This window comes from Takifugu rubripes, chromosome 7 (genome assembly GCF_901000725.2).
Source record: "Takifugu rubripes chromosome 7, fTakRub1.2, whole genome shotgun sequence".
Taxonomy (NCBI): domain Eukaryota; kingdom Metazoa; phylum Chordata; class Actinopteri; order Tetraodontiformes; family Tetraodontidae; genus Takifugu; species Takifugu rubripes.
In genome coordinates, this window is record NC_042291.1 from 9733879 (window position 1) to 9740784 (window position 6906).

A 6906-nucleotide genomic window follows, 5' to 3' on the forward strand; every position below is an offset into this window, starting at 1 on the left:
AGGAAGCTGCTGATTTGAATATAAGAGAAACGTGGAGTTGTGTGTTTCCGTTCCTTTTCCCGCGCAGATGTCTGATTATCTCGCCAGGCCTCGTCTGGAAAGATTTAAATTGGGCTGATTTTTATTCAGCCGTGCAGATGTGAGATTGTCCTGAAAAGAAGATTAGCTTCACTGGACGAGTTGCTGTTTCCTTTGACCTTCGCGTCCCCCGCAGAGCGCCGCCGTCCACCTCCAGCCCGCCCTGCGGCGTCCAGGCTGACTGATGGCTCCTCCTGCTCCATTTCATAAAGAAGCTGCCCGCCCGTGCTTCAGTGTAGAATAATTACACCGCCGCTCCTGCGGCTAAACATCGGCGTCTAATTCGGCAGATGATGTTGCTCAACTTGCCATCAGCGTCGCCCCCGTTGAGCGATACCTTGTAGCTCTCCTTGCTGCCGCTCATTAAAGACGACTACATCAAGCGAGGCGGCTGAATGTCATTGGAGCGGCGACACTTTGGACGGAAATGATTTCTCCCCCCAAATCCCAACTTTTGAGAGGTTGGCAGGGTGGGAGCTGATGCAGCGCAGAAGGCCGCGATGATGTTTATTAATTACAATATCTGCTTCCCCGACAGGCGCACCTGTCCCTGAGACGGATGCCTGAGATGAAGCCAGGCTCCGCCGCACTCCTTGATTGACGTTTTGCGTGGCGGCTTGGTCTCCGGCTGAGGCGGCGTTGTGATGCCGAGGCAGGGCCGCGGTGCCCTTGAGCGTTGACTGGGGGGGGGGGCACAGCTCCTCCTGCCCTCGGTCCCGCCACGTGCGAGGAATAACAAACCTCTGAAATGGCCTCGGCGCCTCCCGGAGCGCCGTTCTGACGGTCCGAACAGGGAAAGTGACTCAGGTTTTATTTAAAGTGACACTTTGTTTGGAGCAGAGCGCCGTTAGCAGCGGCGCGGCGCTCTCCTTGGGGCTCAAGGGTAATAGACTGGAGGTGTTTGGGAGTCATACCGGCGCTCCACTCCAGGGTCGGAGAGAATTGATACCAAAGGCCAAAGATGTCCAGTTGAGTTGGGAATTTTGGGATTGGTGGGTCTGTGCCAGGCAAACTCAGAAGTCCTGGAAATGAAAGCGATCGGTTATTTGCTTTCAACAGCCTTTCATCACGGAGGTTAACTGGCGACGGCTCCACGCCGCCCGCTTCAAATGAGATGCTTAATCTCACAAATCCGTGCGGTGCTCGAATCCGCGTCCAAGTGCCAGGTTGTTGATTCCAAACAACCCCCTGTCAAACTTGGGAGCCTCGCTGATGGTAAAACCAGTCGGCTTTTATCAGTCCTTGTTTTTAATTAGACGTGCGCAGCTGCTTCAGATTTATGTTCTTACTCTAATCCTCACCTTTTATAAAACCTTCATTTTTAGGCCGGCGTTACCTCCTTGTAATCTCTCTCCTCCCCCTTTATCTTTGCCTCGTTTGCCTCACGTCCCTCTGCATTTCCATCCCTCGCCCGTGCCCACTTGAGATGCCGGATTTCTGCTTCTTTGCTTCATTTTTCTCCTGATTTTTGAACAGTGGAGCCCGGCGGAGCAGCTGCATTCCGCCTCTCCCACACTATCGGAGCCAATTGACCGTGACACTGTGAGTCAGTGGAAACGAGGATGACATCCTCATACGGGAGACAAAAGGTCCTCACCCACAGAGGGATGATACGTCTGCCTCTCTCTCCCCACCCCTTCGCCCGGACCGATACTTCTCGCCATTGGCGGATCCTTCCCTGCCTAAAAACCTGGTTTGAACGAGCCTGGGGGTGAATGGGGGGGGGGGGGGACTAGTGCAAAGAGTGAGGCAGCAACAAGAGGAAATGCTTAATTAGGATTATGGGATTTGTCTCTGCACCTTTGGAATCCAGAGGAGGAGGCTGGTGGATGTCAGAGGGATATAAGTCGGGGTCTCGTTTAATCAGGGAATGTGGCCCCCGTGGCCCCCGTGGCCCTGACCCCACCAGCAATTCATTACCGCTCAAATGCAAACAGCAGCTCCTTCAGCGCGTCCGCCGTCGCCCCGTCACCGGTGATGGAGCGAAGCCGGCTGAATATAATGAAACCAGTTATTTCCCTGTCAACTCTGAATACTTTTATATTTTTTCCCCGCCTCCATTCTCTACCTCTCTCTCTCTCTCTCGCTCTCTCTCCCCCCCCTCTCTGTCTCTGAACAGATATTGCCATGGCAACTGTAGATCCTGTATGGAGTGGCTGTAGGATATTAAGTAGTTCCAAAAGGAAAAAAAAATAAAAAATCCCACAAATCCCCAAAACAAGAGCAGAGAGGGAGGCAGATGCTGGTGCGGTTAAGGAATTTAGCATTTATGGGATTATTTACAAGAGTGACGCGCCAACTTGGGGAAGCGTTTCCTGGCGCCGTCGCGTTCCACCTGTCATCGGAGCAGCTCTATATTTGCTCTTATCTCCGGTCAATAGATCCGCCGCCGTGATTGGCAAGCGTATAGATCGAGGGCTGTGTTCTAGTTGCGATTCGTCTCTGCCCGCCACCCAATTCGACAGCTGTCACCCAGCAGTGGCACAAATCCCACAGGCCATTATGAGGCTGGTTTAATCCTCACGACAGAAGCCTTTCAAGGAGGGTTTCGGAGCACGGTACCCTGTCTGTCACATGCGTCTGCGCGCTTCAGGGAAGGCTACAGTACACTGTTGTCAGCCCCCCCTCCATCACTTATGTCTTGTTTTACCCCCCAGAGCCTCTGAGGCTAATGCACTGGAAGTCTTGTGATGAAGATCGGTCATGCGCTTTGTTTTAGCAACTGAAACTCAAAATTAACTTGGATTTAGCTGCTCCTGATGCGCTATCACGCAAGTAGGTTTGTTAACGAGCTCTTACCTAATTCTCTGTGCTTCCTCTGGCCACACTCCAACTTGTGTGTACTCTAGTTTATAGTTGGAGTCATTTAGCGGGCATTAACATAAAGACCTTAGACAGGAACCAGCTAGCCTTGTTCTGTCCTGCCTTTAAAAATACAGCTAGAGGCGCTTCTAGAGCTCATTAATTAGCAATATTAACAAAGCTGTCCCTTTCAACAGCCATCAAGGGAAAGCCAAAGCTGGGAACCCGCATTTAAACCACCTCGGCAGCATTGATAAACAGTTCATGCAATGCTAAGATAATCAGTTTAACGCTGTACCTCCAGAAGCGGCAGACCGGTGTGCGCAAATTTTTAATCTTCACGCCTTAAAGCTGCTTTAAAGTACAGGACATGTCCTGGCGTCCCTCCTCTCAATGAAAAGGCCCCGCTCGGAGGAGCTCATTCCAAAGGTTTAGAAACTTTTCCGGTCGGCTGAATGCTCCAGCAGTCATATTGAAATCTACAGCCGTGCTCTGTTTGTTTATTTATTTATTTCCCATTGGCTATTTAGAACTCAGGGAGCGCTGAGATTGCCAATCTCACGCAGCACAATCAATAACTGGTCAACCGCACAAGTAATCAGTGACTTTAAACAGCTTCGTCTCAGGCTCCCTTTTCTTCGTTTGACCGTCACGTGTTGTGTGTAACAGTTTGCCACGTTAGCCTCGCAGAAGCTTTTTCAGGACTTCAGCTGCAGCCCAGACAGGGGCAAGAACCTTTTAAGTCCCAATAAAAGAAGTTCTGGGACCTATAAAAGGCGGCTAAGGCACAAGAAAACTAAATGTGAATCCTTCACGAGCTAACAACGTCCCCTGGGAGGTGCTGCAGACCCAAAACAAAGAACACGGTGCTTCAAATGAATGCTAATGCCGCTCGGGATGCGTCAAGCTCATCGTCAGCGATGACAATATGCTGATGCGTTCGCAGCTTATCGCCGCTCCCCCGACGAGGCGGGGAGGGAAAATTTAAAATGCACGCTTTTATTACAAATATACCGTTTCAAACATGAGGAAGCATTTGGAAATTTGTGTTATCTTGTAAGAATTCTGTATCTCGGCGGGGGGGGGAGTAGTTGCCCGCTACGGAACCAAAACTTAGCTATACATCAAACAGCGGCTATGCATTAATAAGCTCCAGAATAGATTTATCTATTATTACATTCTTATCATGAAACAGCCCGGATGTTATTTTTATTTGCACTTGCTGCTAATGTTGCCTTCGCGCCGGCCTGTTGCTTCCTCAAGACGTTCATCGCATGCTAAAGTCGCAGCACGTGGGTCGCCAGCTTATCGCGTCGTCCCCCTAATGAGGAAAATGAGAAAATGCCACCCAGAGTCATTTATTCTAATTCATGATCAGCTCCTCTGCCTTCCTCAAAGTCTGGAGACGCCACCGCGAGTACAGTGATGGATGCGATGCCTGTGACCTATAATAGACAGACCCACAATTAAAGTGTGCCTTATCTCCCCACCGCGACGCCGGGAGATAGATGCTGATAGCGGCCTCCCCTTTGATGTTCAATCACGCACTCCGCCCGGTCTTGGCTCGCCCCCTCAGAGTGACTGATGCGCATTTGAATATTTCTTTCTCGCAGGTAAACATTAGCATTCTGCTGGCTCGCTGGGCCGCCCCTCCCTCCCTCCTCGCTCCACTTTGGAGGTGTCTGTCTCTTTTACTCATTTATTCTCCCAGAACACCGCAACCTCATTTAAAGTGTTTATTTGCGTGCTCCGTAGGAGCCGGGCTAACGCGTTGAGTATGCTTTGATTTTGGAATTATTCATCAGCGGATAAAGGTTGTCTTTAGATTTTCCTCCAACGCCTCGTTTGTTTTGCTAATCTTTTGTTCTTTATTTTTATCTCGCTTCTGTCCCAAATATCATCATCTAAACTCTTCAACTCGCTCCTGCAGTGGTTTTATTCTTCATATGCTGGATTTCAATCTCTAGTCTTTGCCTGACCTTTGACCCTTGCGTGGTGTGTCCATTAAATGCCCGAGTGAACCTGCAGATGTCACCTTTAGACCAGACTGGCCCAAAATAAAAGTGCTGACTGTCTTTATTTGCTTAATTCTCCATATGTGAGGAGTTTCTGCAGATGTCTGATACTTATGGACATTGTTTATAGGTTACATTAACTTTAAATATCAGACTTTGCAAGAGAAAATGTGGTTTATCAGCTCTGCAGATAATTATGGGGTCTGAACACTCCACAGGTGAAGGCTAATGTTTAAAAAAATGTTTTCTGATATGTGAAAGGCCCTAAAATTGAGTCATTGTGGCTATTTTGTGTGTATCTGCATTGATTTTTAATAGATTAAGCCAAATGTCTGAGGTGAACACCTCAGACTACAGTCTCTGATGCTAACATGCATGAACGCGACACCACCAGGACAACAGTTATATCAACTATTTGGAACTCGCCATTTTTACAGATGGATCAAACTCCTTCAGGCATTTTATGTTGGAATTTTACTCCAATCATCAGTTTCAGATTTACATTGATTAGGATTTTAATGACGCCCTTTATGACCATCTGTTTATTTTTGAGGAAATAAGAGGTGTTGCGAGCACACACACGCTGTTCCAGACCGGGGGGGGGGGGGGATGAAGCTAGATGTGTTTCTCTGGTGCCTTCAGTCGCGGAGCTCTTTGATTGGCAGCAGCGGCGGCGTCTCGGACCAGCGCGCCCGCGGATGAGGCGCGCCACGCCGGGCCCTTTAGCGCGGCAGCTCCCCGGCGAACTGTGTGGCAATTAACCCACGGGCTGGCTTGTGTGTGCGCGTGTGCGTGCGTGGGAGATCAAACAGTGCTGATTAACAACTGGCCGTCCCGTCGTGTGCGATGACGTCATCGGACTAACCGTGGCGGGTTCGAACGCAGCGCAATGATCGATTCCTCCGCGCGGTAATGAAACAGCTCCATCAGTCAGCGAGTTTTTATTGTGATCCACTGCCTTAATAACCGTTTTTTTTTCTTCCATTTTGCTGCAAATGTGGTCAGTGTTCAATTATGCACGTGCTGTGAAGATTTGATGAACGCCCGCTCGTTCGTGCGTAATTCCTTTTTGTTTCTTCTCCCTCGGCTCGTCTACTTTCCACGGTCAACATCACACAAATGAGACTTTTTTAGTGGGTGCGAGACAAGATGTGTGTGAGTTGACGTTTAAATAAGCCGGCCACTGATATGCCGGCTATAATGAAGAAGATTTTGCTCTTTTTAATTAACGTCGGGCTTATAATCAAGGTCCAGGCGGCCAGAGAGGGAGGGAGAAAAAACCCACCACTGACCTTTTAGAAGTGAAGAACATCCCATTGTTATAAAACGGATTCAAACAAATGAGATCATTTTTAATTTACCGTTTTTCACCTCCACCTTCTCCACACGCGTCCTGACCCCCGTCGTGGATTGTCGGCGGGCCCTGAACCTCCCCGCCTGCTCCGTTCGATTCCTTTGAGCGAAGCAGCCGCACCGCGGACATTCAATCACATTATTTTGGCGCGATGATTTGCTGCCTCCGCCTGTGACCTGAACCACACAAGAGGGGCTCCGTAAATCAGAGCGCCTCGACGCCACGGAGCGCGTCCCGCAGCGCGTCCCTGACCGCTGACGAGGACGATTCCGGACACAGAACGGAAGCAGCACCCCCGAACCCCCTTCTACAATATTTTAATGCCATTTATCCCGAACTACCTGCAGGTCGGCAGCTGCGCCGAGCTGTTCTGGCAGGAGAGTGATAGAGAGGAGGCTTAGAGCGGCGGTCCTGGGGGTGGATGATTGAGAGGAAAATCGGGTCGACCTCTGCGAGAGACGAGCGAGCCGAGGCTGCAGAGCGGCGTGGATGTTCTCGTGTTTTCTCCACCGATCCCGCATCTACTGTTTGCCCCTTTTATGAGGGATCCAAATGGGTGCGTCTTTTCACCCCCCAGGACCTTGAAGAAATTCTCCCAGGGTGAACTCTTGTGTCAAGACAGACCCACAGACGGAGCAAAGAGAGAATTCCCAATCC